Genomic DNA, 22,996 nt, shown 5'->3' with positions numbered 1-22,996 from the left:
TCAAGAAAACTATAGGGATACGAAGGCTTTGTTCTAAACTGAAGCAAAGGAGTCAGACCGTAGTATCCTTTATCAGCCAGACATCACTTAGGGGTTCCTCCTGGGAAGGAGAACAACTTTGAGCAAGGCAGTTCTCTGCAGCAGAGGCAATGCTCAATGAAGGACATAGCTGTGAAATACAAGCAAATGATATCCCCTGCAACTTGAGGGTGAGTGTGCTGGTCTTGAAGAGGAGATCTGTGCAGAGCACCAGTTTCTATTACTGGTGATTTTGTTGTTTCTGGATGAGAGTATAACCTGATGGAAATTAAAAAGATCCAGCAAAAGAGTGAGTCTGTCGTGACTCAGATAATATTGTGCTGAACCTAGTTGAGTATAAATAGTTCTGGGGAATTACTGGATCAAAGGGCATGAAGATTTTAAAGAGCATTGCCACGAATTGCCCTGTAGAGTGGTTGGGTCAATTTATATTCTCACTAGCAATCTAGCAATCATGTGAATTTACTTTTTCTTATTAACTTGAATCTTTGTAAAGTTTATTGATATTGTGGATGGAGTCCAGGAAAGTAGGGAAGGAGGTGAGGGTTGGGTACCACAAGCTATGCTGCTGTGCCTGTTTTTATCCAGGTTTCACTAATGCTTCCAAGCACTGCTCTGACAACATCAAGAAAGAGCCAGGCATAAAGGAGTGGGAGAATTGCTAGGCACTTTACTGTTGATGTTCAAGAAAAACCAGAACACTTAGAAGAGGTAAGGGATTTATAGGGAGGAGAATGGATATGTTTGAAATTTTTACTGCACAATTCAAACTCTCTTGATTGTAACCCTTTATTCCAACTTAACAGGTTTAGATTAGTTCAACTCTATTCTTTTAATCTCTATTAACAATTCAAAAGGAAATATCTGCTGTTAGCCTAGACTTGTTCTCAAGGGGCCAGCCAGTCCTGGTTTGGCAGCTTCTTTGGAGAAAGACTCAATGAGTGTGGAGACTAAAATAACAAACTTGTTTTGAGATAGAGTGCTTCCTGAACATGATTTGAGACTTTAAAAACTAATTGCAGAAGTAACCAGCTATCACTTATGAACAGAAGAAACTCTTGTCTTTCAATTTACACAGAATTCTTAATTTGGTCAACTTCAGGATTCTTTATTTCCCCCCGTTTATTTTCTTTTTCTGTAATTACAATTTACCCAGTAAATAGTCTGTCATCATGTTATAGTGTGTCAGTGGACATCATGACATTTTTCTGGATTGGTAGAAAATGAGCCAGCCAATCAACAGCATGTGTTGTATGCCAACACTGAATCACGCCCATTTCACTTTAAAAACAAATTGTCTTGTGAAGAGACATAATTTTACTTTGGAAAGGCTAAAATTATAAGGGCTGGTCAAGTATTCTGTATTAGCTGTGTCCTTTGATTTTATATGTTTAGAAGCAACTAATCAATTATCCTAAATATGAAAAAAATAATACTAGGAAGATTGGTGTATTTCGCCATAATAGCTAAAAACAGTATTCTATGAAAACAAATTGGTTTTCTGTTTATGGGTCTGTAAAATTAATGTTTATGTGTCTATTAAAAAGATGGATATTTTAATCTAGATTCTTTGATTGTAAGAAATTTAAATAATCATTAGAAGGGCAAAACACATTTATTAAGGAAAAATCAATAGCTATAGAAACAAAAGGAAGGAAAAAAGTATTCATAGTCCAACCATTCATAGACAACCATGTTTATATATAAATATTTGTTTACATTTTTCTAAGTTCTTTTCTTTTCTTTTTTTTTGCTTATACCTTTCTAGACTTAAAAAATGCATTTAGTTTCATAAATTGCACCCCGGTATTAATAATTATTTTCTAGCCTACTTTAATCAAGTGGTAGTATGTCATGAAGAACTTTCTAAATATCAATTCACTTTATTTTTCTAAACAAATGAATAACATTTCCTAGTATGGAAGCACCATAATTTGACCAGTAAATTGAGGGACATCTACATTGTTTTAAATATGTTTTGTGCAGCATGGTGACTATAATTAACAATAGTGTATTATGTACTTGAAAGTTTTTAAGAGAGTAGGTCTTAAATGTTATCACCACATACACATAATAATTGTAATTATGTGAAGGGATAGGAGATGTTAACTAAGTTTATTGTGGTAATCACTTTGCAATATATACATATATCTAGTCATCAAGTACATATGTTATATGTCAGTATATGTACATATGCACATATGTCACATGTCAATAATATCTCAAAGGTGGGAAAAAATAAAAATGTAAAAAGTCATTGTTTTAAGTATTTCTTTCCAGGAATGCCTTTGTATATAATTCATTGAATGCTTGTTATAGATTAGTTCCTTAGAAACATTCCTAGAGGCAGAAGTGCCATGTTTGAAGGCAGGCATATTTTAGATTTGGTATAGATTGCTACATTCCTTTCCAGGAAAGTTGTACTGATTTACGCTTCCATCAGCAGTGAATTGAGTCCCTAACTTAAATCCTCCCCACCCCCAAACACTGGGAATTAACAACCAATCATATTATTTTTTAATAGATGATTATCAGATTGTTGTTATAATTGTAATCTTTTAATCATTAGTGAGATTGAACATCTTTTTCTTGTAGCTATTGGTCATTTGCATTTCTTTTATGAATTTTTAAAATATCTTTTGATTTTTTAAAAACTGAGGTGTTCATCTTTTTAAGTTGTTTTAAAAGTACTCCCTATTGAATAAAAATATTAACCCATTGTCATGTATACTACAACTATTTTTCTCAATAATTTCTCTGTCTTTTAATTTTGTTTATGGTATATTTTCTTGAACAAAAGTTACAGCTTTTACATGTAAAATCTTTTAATATTTTCCTTTATGATTTCTTGGTTTCAGTTCATGCTTAGAAAGAACAATCTCAAGGTAAAAATATTTTAATTTTTAAAGTATGTTATTGGATCTTTATATATAAAACTTTATTGCTTTTGGAATTTATTTTTTGTGTGTTGTGGTGTGAGGGAGAATTTCTTTTGTCCTAAATAAAAGGTAATTGTCCCAATTATATTTATTTTATAATTCATTATTTCCCATTTATTTAAAAATTATCCTTTTATCTTCTACTTATCTTGCTATCTGTAGATGTATCTGAATTTTCTATTCTCCTCTTTTAATATGTGTTTATAATAGACTAAGGGAAGATTTAATAACTTCCTTCTCTTAGGAGAATGAGTCTAGTATTTCATCGTTAAGGATATTTGCTTTGGTCTATTTGAAAAGTATTTTGATCATGTTGAAGGAATTCCTTTTTATCCCTACTTTACTAAAAGCTTTAAAAAAATATATCATTGTGGGTGCCCATTGTTTTCAGATGCATTTTTCAGGATCTATTGGAATGATCCAATTTTTGCTCTCATTTTTTCCCTTACTGTAATTACTTCCATTAATAGATAGCCTAGCATTGAACCTGTCTTGCACTCTTTGTATAAAGACTACATGTTTTCATTGTTATTTTTAAGTAACACACTGGATATGAATTTTTAATATTTTACACAGGAGGCCTGCAATTATATTTCTAAGCAAAATTGACCCATTGTTTCCTGCTTATGTCATCTTTTTGTCAGGTATTGGTACCAAGTTTATGCTGGACTCAGAAAATAAATTTATGTAACTTTTTCTTCTTTTTTTTTTCCTATGCTCTGAAATTTTTGAGATAATATTTTAATTATATATTCCTTGAAATTTTGAAATAATTAATGTAGAAAGCACTAGATCTGGCAGTATTTTGAGGGTAGGTCTGTGACAACTTCCTAATTTTTTCCCCATGGTTTTAGTTTAGTTTTTCTCTCCTTTACATGGTTGATTTTAGTAGTATGTATTTTCCTGTAAGCATTATCCCTAGGTTTTCAGAATTTTTAGCCTCTTACACTCTTTTCAATTTCTTTGTGTTCCTGGTTCCTTCCCTTTTGGGACAGGACATAAGTTAGTAGATGAGAGCATGTCCTTTGGGGCCACACTCCCTGGATTTGAATCCTAGCTCCACTATTTACAAGTTGTGTGGCCTTAGGTAAATTACTTTATTTCTTCTGCCTCCCCACCTATAAAATGGAGAAAAAGGTGATTCCTACTCCATAAGGTTGTGGTTAAAATGAAATGAGACAATATTTATGAAAGGTGCTTAGAACAGTGACTGACATATATAAATATTCTATAAGTGTTTATATTATTATTATTATTACTTGTCCCTAATTTTGTGGATGTTCCTTTTCTCCCTTAAAATATTAGGCTGGCTGGTAGTTTATATATTCCATTTGTTTTGTCTTATTAGTGTCTCCCAATTTACCCTCTGCCCTGATTTCCTCTCTTTTTTTGTCATTTGCCATATATATTTTTATAAATTACCTCAAATGTAATAAAGCATTTGATAATAAATGCTTTAAAATACTTAAAAATTTGATAATAAATGCTTTATTGTATTTAAGGATATTTATAAAGTCATATAAGGTATATCTTTGCAGCAGGTATAAACAAACAAAATGTATACTTAGGAGATCATAGAAATGCCAGTATTCTCTTCCAGAATCACATATGCCAGCGTTCAGGCCCATCAGGGAGACCTCTGGCTGGGCAATTTCAAGGAGGTTGAGTTCTCCTTGACCTGACAAAGTTTATCCATCTCCTGTTGCTGCCAAGTCTGCTGCTTTTTTTAGGTGCCATTCTGCTTAGTGGAGAGGCTCTCCAGGCCACTCAGTAGGAGGCCAAGGTGAGGCGAGGCCAAGGAAGTCTTCTGATGTCACTCATCTATGTGCATTCTTTCCACCTAGATTTTCTGCAGACTGAGAGACATCAGGCCTGGGCTCTGATGGCATTTGCAGTGCTCTTGAGGGCAATTCATGGTCATCAGATCCATAAGAGTTCTGTGTCTGTATTCCTCCTTCAGTCACATATAGATTTTGTCACACCAGATTCCCTCATGGTTGTCCTAATAGAATTGCTTATCCAAGGACTTGCCAATCTTGAGAAGGTATTCCCTCTCTAGGAAAGATTCTACCTTACTGAGATAGAATAGAACTCCAAATTCTATTTTATTGCAATATTACAAAAATTGCAGTGTTACAAAAGAAGCCAAAATGATTTCCTGTTTTTCATTCTCTGGTCAATGCAGTGCTTAGCAGTGTACAAACACTAACCATACTGGGCCTGGACTCTGATGGCATTTGCAGTGATCTTGAGTCACCCAGAGATGTGTGCCTTCCTCTGGGACAAGGTAGGTGATGGTGGGGTTTCCTTTGCCTTTTGGCTGAGGTTTTGCAGACCTTACAAGGCTACCATACCAATGAGTGGGGATATCTGGTAATGTAAGAGTTAATATCTCTTTTAAAACTTTTCTTCTTTTTTTAAATTTTTAAATTTAATTTTATTTTTTTATACAGCAGGTTCTTATTAGTAATCCATTTTATACACATCGGTATATACATGTCAATCCCAATCTCCCAATTCATCACACCACCAGCCCCGCCCCTGCTTCCCCCCTTGGTGTCCATACATTTGTTCTCTACATCTGTGTCTCATTTTCTTCCCTGCAAACCGGTTCATCTGTACCATTTACCAGCTACAGTTATGGGCTCTTGGGACATCCAGACATAAAGTTATTATCTCATTTGAGACACTGTAGAATGAGAAAGTGGGGAGCGTAAGACAGGGAAAGAAAATCAATATAAGGGTGTGTTGTTGGCATTGGGGGCACTATTCCATCTGAACTTCTGAGAACTGTGCGGAGGGCTTCTCAGAATTGTCTGCCCTAAGAACAGGAGGCTGAAGCACAAATCCATGGGCTTCCATTACCTACTGGTTATGGGTTGACCCCCAGGGTATTGACTCTGCTCCACTCATTATTGTGTCTGAATGCCCCTGTTCAAGGCAAAATGTCTGGACCCTTTTGCTTTCTTTCTGCTTTTGCTCCTTATTTTCTAATTTATTCCTGAGTATATTTAGTTCCTAATTTCTTGGCTTTGCCTGCTCTTTCCAGACCTTGCGCTTACCCTTTCTGCTGATGTCAAAACTGGCTTCTTCAGTTTTAACCTTTGCATTTTCTCAGATATTTTATGGCAAAAAACAAAAACAATCTTGTATATTGTCTCAGTGTTGTATACTTGTTTCTGGTCATCCCACTCATTCAAGCTTCACTGTCCTGGAACCCAATCCTGTTCTTCATCTTTGCTTCTTTGCTAAAACTTTGGTCTTCTCCCAAATCCCTGCTGGAACATCAGATCCTGATCCAGTGAGGGAAGGTAGGGTGCTAAAGGAAAGGTGTGTCTAGAAGAATGGTTAGCCCCAGCTGCAAGCACAAAAGGGACATCCTGGTGGGAAGCCAGCATCCAGGACTCATCATGGACTGAACCCTCTCTGTATTAATTGCCACCTGCTCTTGGGCTTGCTTTTGGTCCTAGTACATCTCGAGGCCCCAAGCCTCCCATTTGCTACCTGTAATCTGGGTAAGTTCCTTAATTTCTTTGACCTTTGGGTCCTGCAGCTATAGAATAATACTAATAGAAAATGTTAGAACCACCTCAATTGGATTGTTGTGTCTGGCATATTAGCTACTATAATTGTTAGAATCTTGAGTTCTCCAACAGACTTGCTTCCCAACCAGCAGTCAAAAAATCTCCATAGTGGTTGCTCTGTGGGCCGTCTTCAGAATCAGGGCTGGCAAGGTGTGTGAGATCCAGTATTCTGGCTCCTCTCCACCCTCCATCTTTGCTCTTTGTCTTCTGACATAGAGACCTCATAAACTACTTTGTCAGAGAGTTAATAATCAATGTCATACACTTTCTTACATAATACATGTTTCAGGCCCTTTACATACATTAGCCCATAAATCCTTCTGGAAGATAGATTTTACAATCTCTGTTTTTCAGCTTAAAACTAAAATCAGAACCAATACCAAAGCAAAACAAAACAAAGAAAAACAAACAACAGCAAAAACCAGAGGCTCTGAGTGATTACATAACTAGCCTGAAGTTATGCATCCAGTAAGGATTGCTATCAAGATCAAGATTCCAATTCAGGCTTTCAATTGTAAGCAATTCTTCACATGGTGCACTTCCTCAGCATTTTATCCTGTGGCTACTTGGCCTATTTTCCTAAGACAAAAAAAAACAAGAAAAAAAATCTCTACTTAAATATTTTAAAAAATCTCGTCATTTCTATTCTCTCTCATTCAAAACTTGGGGAGCCAGTGTCCAAGTTTGGTAAACATACCTTGAATTGTTGCCCCGTTGTTGCAACAGTTTATTCCCTGTTCCCTCCATCTTGTGTTCTTGAAAGGATTTGCCCTACTTTCTATTAATCTCTGAAAAGCCTAGAAAGATACCAGCATCTGTGGAGATCAAAATGAAAGTACTTACAGAATGGAATGCTTGAAAGCTTCTCTGAGTTTATTTCAACCTTGATGACATTCCTGGTTACTTTATTACCAGTTTGGTGTGGGAATTCAACTAAAAGGAATTGCCAGATGTAAGAGATACAGTACTTGCTGAAAAGGTGAAATTTTGGAGCCTTCTGCATTTGGACCAACTCAAGCTTCTAACCAGCTTTGAGTTTTCAGAAAATTTCTGGACATTTAAGTCCTGCTTTTCTTCAGTTTTCTTATCCACTGTCCTATTATTCATGTTTTAGATGTTTATAGTTTTTATACTGAGTTCTAATGTAAAAATAGATATCACCAAATGAACACATTTATTATTCAGAAGTCCAAAAATCCTGAAATCTTTTTTAGAGTATGCCCAGTGTGACATAATAGGGAGAAGTTACAAGTCGGTGTTGTTGGTGAATTATGACCAAGGTCATGGGAAACACATTTCTTTTTCTAGTGGTTGCATGATTATCAGACCTCTGATGATAAATCTGCACCCACTGGAAATGCTGTTAACTTACCTTGGTGATTTTGATGTATTAGCCTTGCAATGGACAAGGTTGCCCATTTGTTAGTGCTTGCTTTATGTTTGAATAGCTTGGAAGCATATAAATTTAAGGCATAGCTTAAAGTTTGTTAGTTAGCTATTTCATATTTCATAGAAAGCATCTATCAGAAAACTTCAACTTCAGTTATTTCTGTTGTGACACTATTCAGTTTTTAATACAGTGAGGATATCTGATTTGCATTTTAGAGCATCTCTCTTTGTGATCAGTCCTGAAATTTCAAAGAACTGTCAGAACTGTAATAAAAACATGAAAATTACAGGTAAACAATTGGCTTCATTTGGGGAGTAAAAGTTAAATGGTTTAAAGGGAGGATATTGAAGAACTAGTGGTTGATTACATGTATTTTATTTAGCTTCTCTTTGAGCTTTTGTACAAAATAGACATGACCCTGAGGGCTTTTATTAAAAATTGTACTTAATTTTAATTATACAGAGGAATCTTCCAGCATTGGCCTGGAATGGCATAAATAAGATTTTTGAATGAATGAAAGGATGTGACTAGAATGAGAGCTTAATGAATATGGGCTTTGAGTGCCCAAATGTGCAATGAATTCCAGGGTTAAACTGACCGTAGAAGCAGTTATGAACTGTCAGCCTGAGTTCTCCTTTCTCCTTCCTTAATTCAAGCTGAGGCAATCTGAAGCACAGCCCCTGCGGTTCCTTATGGCAACCTGAAGGCATAGCACATTAGTAGGAGCTTTTGAGTGTTAGTCCTTGTAACAGTCTCTAACCCTGCACAGTATTGTCATTTGGGGCTGGATAATTCTTTGTTGTGGTGGGTAGGGGGGTGTCCTGTGCATTGTAGGTAGCTAGATGCCAGTAGCGCTACTCCCAGTTGTGACAATCAAAAATGTATCTAGACTTTGCCAAATGTCCCCAGGGGAATAAAAATCACCCCTACTGAGGTCCACTATTTGACACTGATGATGCAAGAAAGAGAAGAATGACCAATGTCAAGGAATACATCTTGAAGACATCACAGTGTGTGTATTAAAATAAGGTGCCAATCACAGTATTTAGTCTATTTGCCACTAAGCCCAGTCAAGCTGAGCTAAGTCTTAGAAGTTTAAACCTGTCAGAGAGGCTGCAGTGTTATTTCAATATCCTAGATCTGGCAACTGGGCAACATTTGATAGTTTTGCATTTGATGTTGCATTTGAATCCAGCATTGAGAATGATCAAGTCTTTGTTGTAATTTAATACTTGGCATTTATAAGTACTGAAGTTTTAATCATCATGGACAAATATAATTTTATACTGTTCCAATAATGTTAAATATTTTAAGAAGCGAAAACTAAGGAATATTTATCCTTCAGTCAACTTTTATTGATTCTTTTAAATCTTACATGTTAAAAGTAGAGACTTTCTTCTGTGAGGCATTTTATATTTTCTGTGGTCAGTTTTGGTGTTCTTCACAAAGGAGCTTAGCTTGTACTCTTGTCTGAAGTAGAAAAGCTCACCTTGATATAAGTAATGTGATAGTAACAACCAATGATCACCATCTAGTACATCACAAGGAAATATTCTGATTCTAGAATTCTTTTGGTGTTTGACAAAGACAGGCATATGTGAGAAGGAGGAAATGATCACAGGGTTGCCATGATCTAGAAAACTATTTCAATTATTTGTTACTTATTTGGTATTGTTTTTAAAATTTTAAAACAATGTATAATTGGATAACTAACGATCAAAAAAGAATAAAAGAAGAATACAGGAATTAGGTATTATCAAGCAACTAAGATCATTATAACTTTGGGGCAGTGGATTTGTTTCTGGAAGTTTTGTTGGAGCTAAGCCAAAAAGGTAAGTGATTAAGTATCAATAGTATCAATTGAGTTTAGCATTCATTATATGTTTTTCAAAAAAGCTTTAAAATTATTCTGCAAGGCACATTATTTTTACATAGAATATGTCCAAAGAAGTAAATTTTAGAATATGACAAAATTTATAGTTTTTTGCCTAGAGATCTTGAGATATATAGTCAACAATGAATGTTTTACAAGACAGGAGAATGTTGTCAGTTAGCTCTGAGTTCTGTGTCTCATAGGAAGGAAAGCAAATGGACTCAGAAGGAAAAATTTTAAGGTGGAGGTTACTACTATGCTACATTGTGTATAAAAAGCACTTAACGCCCCCTGGCCAAGGTCTGATTTTAGGTAGTATGGCATCCTCATGCAACCTCAGTTATAATCTATATCCCATGTAACTTTGTGAGTAGATTTACTTTCTTGGGCTACCTAAAAATTTCCATTTAAAAGCCGAAGAATTTTGCCAAATTAAATACATTTAGCATTAATGTTGAGCTGTTATGACTGTTGTCAACGGAGACCAATGCTGCTCTGAGAGGCTTCTAACAAAGAGAAAATAAAATCATGCCATCTTCAAAGAGTAGGACACCCTTGCTTTTGTTGCTTTCTTTTAAAAAATCAACTCTATTGCTGAATCATGTTGCTCAAATATGGATTTTTAAAATGTACTTGGACATAAACTTAATCTCTTTGAAATATTCGTATTGAATGAGGCATGAGAAAAATCCCAGATTTTAACTGTAGTAATATGATTCAGATTCCAAAGTGGTAATATATAGGATTTATGTGAGCATTATACACTTTTACTATTGATGGTCTCTGTCCGTTGGGTCAAATGCTAATGATAGTCCTAAGAAATAATTCAGAGAAATTATTCTTAACTATTGCTAAGTGAGGTGGAACAGTGGTAAATAGTGATATTTGGAATAATCATTTGGACACCTGGTTGATATTTGTGATTTGTTATGAAAAAAACTGTCATGGAGTTCTGGAAACATACTAAAAAATATTATCTGTCTATTCTTTTGGAGTGGTTAAATGTAAAAACATCACTTTGTCCATCTTGAGTAATTATACTATAGACTCAATTAAGGTAATTAGCTTGGTAAAGACTGGATTGTTCTTTCAGAACAGCTTATGAATACAGTTCTGGTGATAAGAGATCATTTTCTAGAGCTGTTTCCAGAATAGTATAGCTAATTATTCGTTTTCAAGGGGAGGAGGTTACAGGCTTCTAATATGGAAATATCAGCATAAATTCTCATTTTGCTGTGAAATGACTTGATCAGTATCTGACAGAAATTTGCACTTCAGTATCACCTCTTGGAATGTCTTACAATTTTTAAACATAATTTTCTATATTTGAGAATTTGGATAGTGTGCAAGAGGTTTTATTCTGATGAGTATTGAAGAACCTAGGATCCTAGGCTCTGTTTGAGTTTCTGTATCTTAAGCTCATCAAGAGAGTCTCCTGTTTATTTTTAGAAATGTAAAGGAATTCAGAAGATTCTTTCCAACTGCCTCCTGCCATTCAGGCAACTCCTTCGTGAAGCCCTGGATCCCAGCCTGTTCCTAATGAAGTACAGATTTCCAGTTCTTGGGAGGTTTGTAATGAAGCTTTGGGGTTCTAAATGGGTCAGAACTTATTTTGTACTTTGTCAGGTTGTGAGAAAATACAACAGGCAATCTGTGCTAAAGACATTGGAATAATAATTTTGGCACCTGCTGGCTTCTTTGTTTTTCTAAGGAAGGAAGAACATTATTGGGGACTAACCAGTGAAAGAGATCTTTCAAAGTATTCCTTGTTGAGAGGTCCATCATTTTGCTCCAGCTCAGTAAAAAGATGATTCAAAAATAGTAATTTAAGTAAAAAATCATCTATTTGGCTTTAGGGATTTGGTACTATCTAGATTTGTTTTCTCCTTAAAATTGAACATGTGGAGAAACTGCACCAAAGGGGACCCAGTTCAATTCTTCCTCAAACTTCAATTGGTCTGGTTAGAGAGCTGAAAAATATTCTTGAACTATTTGACGATTTTCTCTCCCCTGTTTTCTCTTCCTGGAAACCCTGGAAGTTGGACCTCCTAGACTGTTCATCTCCTTTCACATCTTTCCTTTTCTTTTTTAAAAAAAATCTCTTTGTCCTTTTGATCTATTTTCTGAGAGATTTCTCCGATTTTATCTTTTAACCCTTATATTGATATTTAAATTTCTTCTCCTTTTTTTAAAAATTTATTTTATTTTTGACTGTGTTGGGTCTTCATTGCTGCACGCGGGCTCTTCTCTAGTTGCGGTGAGCGGGGGCTACTCTTCATTGCGGCGCACGGGCTTCTCATTGCGGCAGCTTCTCTTGCTGTGGAGCACGGGCTCTAGGTGCGCGAGCCTCAGCAGCTGTGGCACTTGGGTTCAGTAGTTGTGGCTCGCGGGCTCTAGAGCGCAGGCTCAGCAGTTGTGGTGCATGGGCCTAGTTACTCCACAGCATGTGGGATCCTCCAGGACCAGGGCTCGAACCTGTGTCCCCTGCATTGGCAGGCGGATTCTTAACCACTGCACCACCAGGGAAGCCCTAAATTTCTTCTATTATGCTCTTTGTTTTCTAAAGGTTCTTTCTGTGGTTGTTCTTTGAATGTTCCTTATTTGTGGCATTTTGATCTCTCGTCATCATTAATGAGATATCTTCATGTATTGCTCTGATTTTTTTGAAAAAAGTTTTTTTCCTCAATGAATAGTCTCTATGTTCTGCAAGTTGCATTTTAAATAAGTAATTGGTTTTGGCCTATCTTCCCTAAGTAGGGAACTAAAAAGCTGCTTGGGAGCTCTGAGCATTTTAGCAACGTCAAATTTGAACTTTACTGTGAGTGATCTAGGTGGGCCATTAACTGGATATTCAAACTCCCTAGATAAATGTGTTCTACTCTTCCTGGAGGGGAAGGTTCTAGCCTCCAGTCTTCTGGCACTAGGAAATGGGCCGTGGGGGTGGAAAGAGGATGTCTCAGCATCTTGCCTCCTTCCTATATGTGCAGTTACTTAATCCCCTTGTTTTCAGTAGATTTACCATGTCCTCAGTTGCTTGGGATCCTTCCAATTCAAAGACCCTCTGTTTTACCCTTTCCAGACTTCAGTGGGAGTGATGGAGAGGGAACGGGGGCAGTGGTAAGGAGCATCGCTCAGCAAAGTGGGGTAGGGGAAGATATGTAGGTATCTAACCACTTCTCAAATAGCTTTTATCCAGTTCTCCTTATTTTAGGTTCTTACCTGCCTACCCACCTTTTTCCCGGTTCTAGAGAAACTGGCGCTACCAGTTGTAGAGCATTTTGGGGAATCTGTTGTGTAACTAGTTAGTTCTTGGCTTTTCCCGCTGCCCACTTAAGATTGAGCTTTCTTGGGTGGGGTAAGTCAGTTACTACTTGTGCACCTGCTTTCCATCTTCCAAAATTTAGTTGCCATTGTCTCCTCTCTTGTTCTTTTGTTCTTGTAGGTTCATGTCTTTTAAAAAAAGGCCAAATTAGATGCTTTTGTTCAATACACTGTCTTGCCCTGGAACACCCTATTCAAAATGTACCTTTGAGTGGGAAGCTTTCAGAAGACAGATCTTAAACTAATAGTGCTTCAGGGTCTGATGTAGAAAGTTTATTTAGCTGTGAAGAAGGATTTATTTTTTGAGTTAAAAGGAAAAAAATATCAATTAAAATTTTGTATTTGGGGTATAGATACTGCAACTATGTCTTTCTTGTGTGGCAGTTTTCTATCCAGCCACCCATGTGAATTTTGAAAATTAAGACAGTGAAAAGGTTGACCAAGGGCTAGGTATCTATTTTAATGCAGTGAAAAAGTTCATCAGGGGATAAGTATAGCCTGACATTTCTGTAGAAAGGTGCTCAGAACTCTGAGATATTAATGCAGTTTTCTCATAACCAGGGTCAAGTTGTTGATTTCTACAACTATTACAATAAAGTAAAATGCTAGAGGCTTTTATCATGACCAGAGAGGCCTGCATTGTCACCTTGTTGTAGGGGAGGTCGACATTTATAATTAGCCAGAGTAGAAGGTCTTTTTTCAATTTACATCACTCAAACTGGAGGCAAAGTGTAAACAGTTCCTTCTCTTTGCATTTTATACCTGGGATAAGACAGAAAAAAGTACATTGTCAGTCAAAGCTAAAAGGAAGTTGTAATTACTTCTAACCTATTTGTGAACAATAGAGGTATGTCAGCATTTTAATTATCAATGTTATTACAAAATGTTTATATGAAATGTAGCTAAATTTTAAGAGGATACACTGTAAATAATATTTGGGGAATAGGAGTTTTTACTGTCACTTAAGGGGTGTGTGTGTGTGTGTGTGTGTAGATGATCTGGAAGGTAGGATAGATGAGATGAGAGGCTGAATTTTACGATAAAGTTTGTAGAGCCTCCTCTACCATTATATTCTCATTTGCATCTTTGCAATATGGGGTTATAATCATATACTTCTGGTGCTCATTCCTATACTCCAATTAAAAGTTAAAAACATGTAGTCAAACTAAAAAGATTATCTGTAGGGTCATTTCCACATGACAAAGGATTTGACCTTAGTCATAGTGATATTTGGTGTTTAAGGATAGCTCTTGGGAATTTGATTCCAGGTTAAAAGAAGCATTTGTATTTCTCAGTTCACCCAGAGGAGTAATAAACCATACTTCAACTTCTGAAGTCTGTTTCAAAGTCAAATGCTCTCCTTTGAGAGTACTTGCTGTTCACTTATAAAACTGGAAAAGGGCATTTCAGTCAACGCTTTATCCTCCAAGTCAGGAACTGAGGCTGAATAGGTGGCCACCAACAGGGATAATTTAAGGGACCCTCACAAGGCCCTTCTATGAAAATGTATCTCCCTGAAAGAAGCCTATATATTTCTCCCTACTTTTGAGAACTGTTTCAAATTCTGCCTATTACAGATTTACTTAGATTACAGTGTCCTCTTTTAAAATAAAAACATCCCAGGGAAGGTTAAGTAGTCTATTAATCATTCACAATCTAATGTGGCTTAGTTTAATTAAATTGCTTTTCTCTAGTTAATGGGAGTTTTGATGGGGGTCAGGAAGGGAGAAAAGGGAAGTAATTTAGTCCCTGGGGTTCTTAAGTGTAAGGCAAGTCTTGAGCAGAGGGCACTAAAGTGGGCTTACTTTTGACATCCAAAGGGCAGCATGAGGGCACTGGATATTTGGGATTGGGAAGATGAGACTCAGAAGCTAGGAGATGAGTGAGGAAAGAGGAGTGGGAAAATGGCAAAGACAAACTTTCAACTTTGGAATATTGTGGGCCAGTTCTTTTTCTATGATAAAGACCTTTATGTTAATAGTATTGGGCACTATGGAGAAATGGTTTTGTATTTTTGCCTGAAATTTGTGTTATGTTTTGTGTAATGCGTATCTTAATATTATGGGAAGGAAAATATAGACTTAAAAAACAGACAAGTTGTATTAGAAAAATGCCATAAGACATATATAGTGCTGTTATAGTTTATTCATTAAACGATTGCTTAATGTGTAAACAATTAAACAAATGTTTAATTCAATTAAACATTATTCCCTAGACTTCCATCAACTAGAGGAAAGAAATTTAATTAAACTATTTTTATCTTAAACTTAAGGGAATAAATAATCAGGGTTATGAGACTATTGTCAAAAGCAAAGAGATCTCTGAATTATTCAGTAAAGCAATTCTGCAACTCTGTTAATTGACAGAAATATTTCTTTCAGATACGTATTTTTTTCTTTATAGTTTACTGCATGGCAAGGATAATGCAATGTAGTTGTGTCCTTGGTAGGCTTGAAAAATATTTTAGCTTAAGCAGGTATTTCTATTTTTTTTAAGCTTGCTCTAAATTGTAAAGCCTTTGAAATACAATCTACTTATTTTAGGAATTGTTAGACTTGTTCTTATAGAATAGCATATGTGAGTGGAAAAGCAAGCTAACTTATATTTTGGTTAATCACACCCATGGGAAACTGAAAGCCACACTAGGGTCCAGACACCACCTACCATTTTAGAGCTTTTAACCTTATAATATAATAACCTATAATGTTATAGGTTATTATGTAATTATAATAACCTATAATTACAGATATATATTACCTGTGAGGAAATAAATGATCTCATTCATACCAGTTTGGAAAAATCAAATCTGGAAAGTCAGAAGTTACAGCTTCATATCTAATAGCTAGGGTGACCATATGATGTATCATTGAATCCAAATCCAGATAATTTTCAGAACGAAAGGTGATATTCAAAATAATTAAAATAATTAAAATGTTATCCATCTGTCCTTATTTATGCCCAGTTTAAACTTTATCATTTTACCCTCTCTCCAGTTTCAGTACTATTTTCTTCTGCAGTGTGCAATCTGAAGTCCATCCAATGAATTTTAAAGTTTCAGATAGTTGTATTTTTCAGTTTTAGAATTTCCTTTAGTTTTTTTTTTAGAATTTCCACTTATCTCCTGAATACTCCCATCTTTTCAACCATTGTATCTTGCTTCTATTGAATATATGATCTCCCAATTATGGGTTTCTTGTCTCTTTGCAGATTTTGTAGTTTAAAAAATTATATCCTATACATTGTATACTAAAAACAGTAAAGGCTGAAATATCTATATCTGTGTATATATCTGTCTTAACTTTTTATTATCTTCTTCTTACTCCATTATTTCTTGACTTTATCTTATAACTCTTCCATTGAATTTTAATTTTAGTAATTACACTTTTAATTTCCCTTAAAATCTTGTTCTCTAATTACTCCCCTCCTGCCGGACACCTGTTTTTATTGTATGGGTGCAATATTTCTTAGGCTTTGTCTTGTGTTATTGATGTTCGTCAAATGCCTGGTGATGCATGGCTGTTCATTCTTACTTGTTAAGGGGGAAGTTTGATTATCATCACTTGGGGCAGTGCTTTCCTTTGCCATTGTTTACCTCTACTTCCCCTGATGGAAAGAGTTGATTCTTTCTATGTTTACCTGAGTAGGCATGTTGACTACTTAATTTCAGAGGCCTGAATTTAAGATGTGCATTGTATAATAGACAGTCTGGTGCTCTCCTTTGGCGTCTACTCCTTCCATGAAAAATCATTTAAATTCTTTAGCGATGGGCCGTGTCCTATGGCATTTCTGCCAGTTGTCTGACAGTGGAAGTGGGAGAGAATTGTCCTGCTGTTCAGTGGTCAGTCCTTTATTCAAATACCCTCAGTACTGCTGTACAACCTACTCTTGTCTTCCACGCCTCCAGCTTGCGTTGTTAGAACCTTTCTGGGGTTCTCTCTTGGGCAAAACAGATCTACCTTCTGTGCAGCCCTCATCTGCGTCCCAGGCTTTGTCTTCACACAGAGTCACCACAGTAATGCTGTGTCCTGTCTTCTCTAAATCCATTAAATACTGTAGCCCACTCAGAGTTTACTGTGCACTAGCTTTCTTACCTCATTCACTTTTTGTTTTTATATTCACTTTTCTATGTTTTTAGATTCATTTCAGTGTGATTTGAGGGGGAGAAAGGTAAAAGTTTGTGCTCAGGCTGCCACCCTGCCTCAGTAATAGCATGCATTATGAATGTGATTTTGTTATTTAAATATTGAGGCTTTTGCCTTTTTTTGTTGTTGTTTTTAAAGAATTTTAGGGGCATTGAAAACAGGTTTAAGTATCTTACAGGTATTTTCCCCCCTCTTTATCCTTATAGATTTCTGTCAATGACTGGATATACTGCACAGACCCAGTAAATATTTGTTGAATGACTAATTCATAAAACCCACTAGCATGAAACTGTCACTGAAAATATTTTAACAGAGATGTGAAAGTTTTGTTGTGGCAAATGCATACAAACTAAAAACCAACACTCCATATCCATATTTAAAATAATATATACTTTGAATGAATTTTACTTAAACCGTCTTTTGTTTTGCCTGATTTTATAGTTATGAAGCAGGAAAGAATCGAAGGAGAGGACTCGAAGCTGGTGAAATTAGAGTAAAGAAGCACTAGGAGGAGTAGAGTAGAAGAACTGACAGATGGTGGGGAAAGAGGTGCCTGATGGTAAAAAGTGAAAAAGGAAAATATCTTGTCTCTTGCCTGTTGCTTCCTTTGGGCATGGAAGAAACTTTGATGTAGCTCTGACCCTGAACACTTAGAGCTCAAAACTATAAAAGAAAAACAAATTTGAGTTTCTCTTGATGATCTTGGGTATAAATGCTATGGATTCATTAATTTTCTTCAGTCAGAGGGTAGCTATCTAGTTTTTATACCAGTGGAGTGTTTATGCGAACTCGTGAGGAAATGCAAACCTCTCAACACTTCTTAATTAGGCTGAAATTCCATCAAGGGATTTGTGCTGACCATGAATAATGAATGTGAAATTTAATTTTCTAAAGCCACATGTGCCCAGTCAAGGGCACAAACAATATATGTATTTTTTCAGGATAGCCTACTACATATCAACATTGCTCCAGTGCTGAGATGCATGGGGCCCAGTGTAGAGCCTGCTTTTATACCACGGTTGAAACCTTCTGAAAGCCTTGGCTCCCATGAACACTTTGAAGAACACTCAGGTGCGTTACTGCCTGACTCACTGTAATATTGCAGCATCACTTGTATTTTTTATAACTTGGTTGGCTGTGCTTTTCTAATCTCTGGAAATGATCTAGTAAAATACAAACAGTAAACGCATCAGCCAACTATGTCTTCTGTTTGTAAGCACATTGAATACTACTAATAATAGAAGACAGTAATGATGATGGGTCAAAGTCAAAAGTAGAGATTACTGATATGTTAGATCTTTCTGTTGTTTTAAAATCACCTATGATGCGTTTTAGGAATAACTGGACAGAAAATATTTTTTAAAATCTACTTCCTTTGCAAGGCTATCTAACCTTCCAATGACAAATTGGCCCAAACATGTAGCTCTATGAAAACTGCAGTGTGGCTCTTTAAATTATGATATTCTGTAATTAGCATCACATAATACAAAGTGCTCCTGTCTGAAAATTTTATATTTAATTTTAACTCATGGAATTACACTGTAATTGTATGAATAGGCTTATATTATCAAAAGTAAGTTTAAAAATGCATATTTTCATTTCTACATATGGTAAAATTTTCTCAAGTGAATTAAAATACTGCTAATCTTTTCATCGAATAATAAATATGGGCGTCCCTCTGATGTAATTAATGCAACTTATCCTACTCAGTAGAGGACAGAAATGTTAAATCATACATAAAAAGGCTAAGTATATTTCATTACCAAACCAGTTCTGCAGTTTCCATGGACTTATGGAAAATGTTATTCACCTCTTGGGGAAAACCTTTGGCAGAAAGCTGAGTTTTGCTTGGCATGCTGTTTGCATCAGTTTAGTCTCTGGTTAGCCTGTTCTTGATGTCAGTTGTATACACACTCTCTTCATGTTGCGGAAGAAAAAACAACTTGAGTTCTCACCCATACTTATTTTTCTACTGGTATTTAACCTCTGTGTTGAGTTTAAGATTTGGGATTCCAGTGTGATAGTTTAAATTTGTACTGTTTGCAATAATGACAGTTTCCAAGTAATCGAATGGGATTCTGGAGTTTTGTTTCTTATTCTGTTATAGGCTGTTCTTCTAAACATCCCTGTGGTATAAAATAAGGACGTCATATGAAATATGGTTATGTTTCTGATTTGCAACGAACTGTTTAGAATTCTTAGCTATTCAATAGCAAGACTGCAGAATGCACGTTAAAAATTTTTTCTAGGTAAAAAGGAGGATAATTAGAGTCAATGAAAGAAAGATGGAGAAAAACAACAAAAGACAGTAATAAAATATAGTCAGTAGTGTTACCTACAAATGCTATTTATGTGTAATGAAATACAAAGCATAAATCTTATCATTAATCCTCTGATTGGAATTTTTGGTGCCTGAATAAAATTATTTGTACTTCATATTGCTTAGCTTTTTAATTACTGAATATTTGATTATCTAAAATAACCATTGCTCTTTCTAAAATGAAGTCAATGGTCTAACATATAAGAGAGTATTAAGGAGTATAAACTCATAATGTGTGTCTTCATGTTAATACTGAAATGATAAATTTCAAAGACAAAGACCATTAAAATTGGATGATTGAGTTACTTACCTCAAGTCATCAGACTTTATTAGCATAAATGGATAAGAGCTACATTTGGTGTCTGTTTAATTGATGCTTAGAGGGAAGTGGGTGTGCGTGAGTGTATGTTTTTCCTTGGCATGTGGCCTGACCTCTGGGTTGTCTCAGAGTGGAATTTTTAGTTGCTGAGCTGTGCTGTTTCACTGTCACTTTTGATATTATATTGCGATGTTAGCCTACGTTCCAGGAAGAATTTCATCCTTAATTATGCAGGGACCCTCCCACTTAGTCTTTAATGTATTCCTAAATTTGGGGACCAGATTATCATTTTCCAGTTACCCCCACGAGTTATACCATATGAGTTATTCATTCCACTAACACAGGGTTTCTTGCATCAGAGAACACATTTTATTCGAGTTTATCCTTTTATGGTATCTGATCCATAGTAGAGGTTATACTTAAGTGATTTTATTGACAGGACTCTTTAATTAATTCAAAGCATTGTTCACCTTTCCAAATATAAATTGTATATTTGAATGGTGGTGGGCCATAAGAAGGAAATGTGCATTTATGTTTGCCTACTATATGATTTTTTAATTTCCATAATTAATCTATGGTATGGTTAGATTAGGTTATTATTATTTCTACTATAAAAATGAAGAAACTAAGATTTAAGAGATTAGGTAACCAGCCCAAAGTTATATGGGGTTGTAAAATACGGATATAGAGTTTGAAGTCTTTCTGACTCCAGAGATGATAAGTGTTAGGAGAGATACTGGTAAGCCACTCTCACCCGAGTGGGTGGGGAAAGCATTGGGCCAGGGGAGTCTGGGAATAGGCAATAGTTGCAACATGAGGACAGTTAGGATATCTACATCCATGGCACCTAGCACAATGTGTAGAAACTAGCAGGTGCTCAATAAAATTTTATTGAAAGAAAGAATGAATGAAGTGGAGGTGATTCAGGGTTGGGTTCATACAGAAAAAGAAACTCAGGAACAAGGAAGCTTTGGAACTGCAATACTAGTGGAGTGTTTATTTTGAGGAATGCAGCAAGAATCCAGTTATTAGGTTCAGGGAACAAAGTCAATAAAGGGTGAACAGCAAGTCTGAATCAAGACGGAATTGCTGATCTGGGGTCCTTAAATTCTTCAGGACTAGAAATCTTGGTGCAGGACTGTGTTTGTAGTTGGGGGGATAAGTGGTCTCAGATTTAAGAATTAGAAGGATGAAGGAGTGAGTCGTCATAGTAGAAGACCTCTTCCTAAACTGATTTTCTGGTTGAATCAGCAAGAGTATTACTTGTTTTTGTTTACTCATTGTTTTCTTTTACTTTTTGCTTGTATTAGGTGCTTTTATATCTGCCACATTCTACTCATTGGGCTGGTGCAGCAAATAGGTGTGTTTTTACCTCTTTCAAATTAATTAGCGTTTAACACAGAGTGTTTTGTTAGGGAACCTGGTTTCTTCTGACTGACATTCTCAGATAGGAACATAGTAGTCTCTGATGGGTATTTTAGCACGTGAATTCCAGACAGCCCCAGATGAAAGGATGTTAGTATCACAGTGTTTTTGTAGAGACCATGGTTTGATCTGTATATAAAATGACTACTAGCCTCGGATAGTGAAAATCAAAATTTCTGGTACCAAAATTAAAAATTTTTTTTTAGTAAAATTTCTCTGATGTTCCTTAGAGAACTACATGTCATCTGTTTTCAGTCGCTGTGACTTGGGAATATCTCCAAGGGAGGGTATAACCCACTCCTGACCAGTGAGAATATTGTGATTTGTTCCCAGATAGACAAGTGGCCCAAGCCAAGACCTTCAGGGCCAATGATAATTTATCCATGGACCTTTGCTAAAATTAAAGCAGAGTATACTGAGCTTTGATAATGTCAACTTAGAACTGTTGAAGCCATCTTTTCATTATATTGGGGTCTTGCTGGGGATAGAGCCAACATAGATAAGGGCTGAGAGATGAAAAAAGAGAAAATGAGCCGTGATGAAATTTTTAAGCCTCTAGGTCCAGTCATGCCTGAAATGTTTTACTTTGGACTTCTTAATTGCATGAGCCTATATATTCCCCTTTTGTCAAGCTCAAGTTTTACTTTACTCTCTGAAACTTGCTACAGAAAGAGATTCAATTTTCTTTGTTTATGGAAGGCAGGCAATACAAAATTAGTAAATGGTAAATATTAAACAGTGATAGAGGGTGAATAATTAAATTTCATTAGATGCTAAATTATATATTTTCTGAATGATTAAAATGATACTCATCTAAGGTAACATAGTGACATAGGGATAATTGATACAAAGGACCTCATTAGTTTAGATGAGGTATTTTAAAATAATCAGTGGCTTTTTACAGTAGCATATTTTGCTTTTAAGTGAAAAAAGACTTTTCAACATTCGTATGTAATTAAGACGCTTATCTCTTGATCTGAATTCTTGTCCTTTTCCGTAGCACATGATTGATAAATTTGAGCAGATATTTGCTTGAGAAGTATCAATGACAAGAAAGCCGTATATCATGACATACTGACTAAAATGCTGATCACTACAGCCAGCTCTTTAATGAAGAAATATAGATACTGATACATTGTGTCACCTTTGTATTTTAATGCTAGATATACTAGGGGCATGAGCCCAGCTAAATATGCTGAGGACATATGCCAGGTTAGAGCTAAGAGCCCACAGATTGCATGGAAGATTTGTCAGTGAACAATATGGAGTATAACAAAAAGACTCAGGAGATTCATTTGGTTCTCTTTATTCAGTTTCCAGCAAAAAAACTTAAGTAGACAAAAAATATGGAACCACTGGAATCATCTGCCTCTTTTCAATTCAGCTCCAATGTATGCTTACATTGAAAAGTTTCCTTAGGGAAAATGCAATTGGTAAATTCTGATTTATTCAAGTAGATAATATGACAGTGGGTATTTTCATTGATAAATAATACAAATCTATCCATCATTCAGAGATGAATCGGTTTGCATGGCAGAAATAGAGACACAGATGTAGAGAACAAACGTATGGACACCAAGGGGGGAAAGCAGGGTGTGGGTGGGTAATGGGATGAACTGGGAGATTGGGATTGACATATATACA

At 35.7% G+C, this 22,996-nt stretch overlaps 1 protein-coding gene across 1 annotated transcript in view; it reads left to right on the top strand.

The window, feature by feature from the left end:
* Window positions 1-278: 278 nt before the first annotated feature.
* Window positions 279-22,996, top strand: part of IQCM (IQ motif containing M) — a 484,997-nt gene continuing 462,279 nt past the window's right edge. Inside the window, exon 1 of the mRNA XM_082389028.1 lies at window positions 279-5,265. The gene's annotated coding sequence lies outside the window, so the exon portion shown is untranslated. The remainder of the gene's footprint in view (window positions 5,266-22,996) is intronic.

Source organism: Balaenoptera borealis (genome assembly GCF_965194805.1).
Source record: "Balaenoptera borealis genome assembly, chromosome: 4".
In the NCBI taxonomy this organism is placed as follows: domain Eukaryota; kingdom Metazoa; phylum Chordata; class Mammalia; order Artiodactyla; family Balaenopteridae; genus Balaenoptera; species Balaenoptera borealis.
Note: the sequence above shows the minus strand (reverse complement) of the source record. Positions and strands in the feature narration are given on the sequence as shown.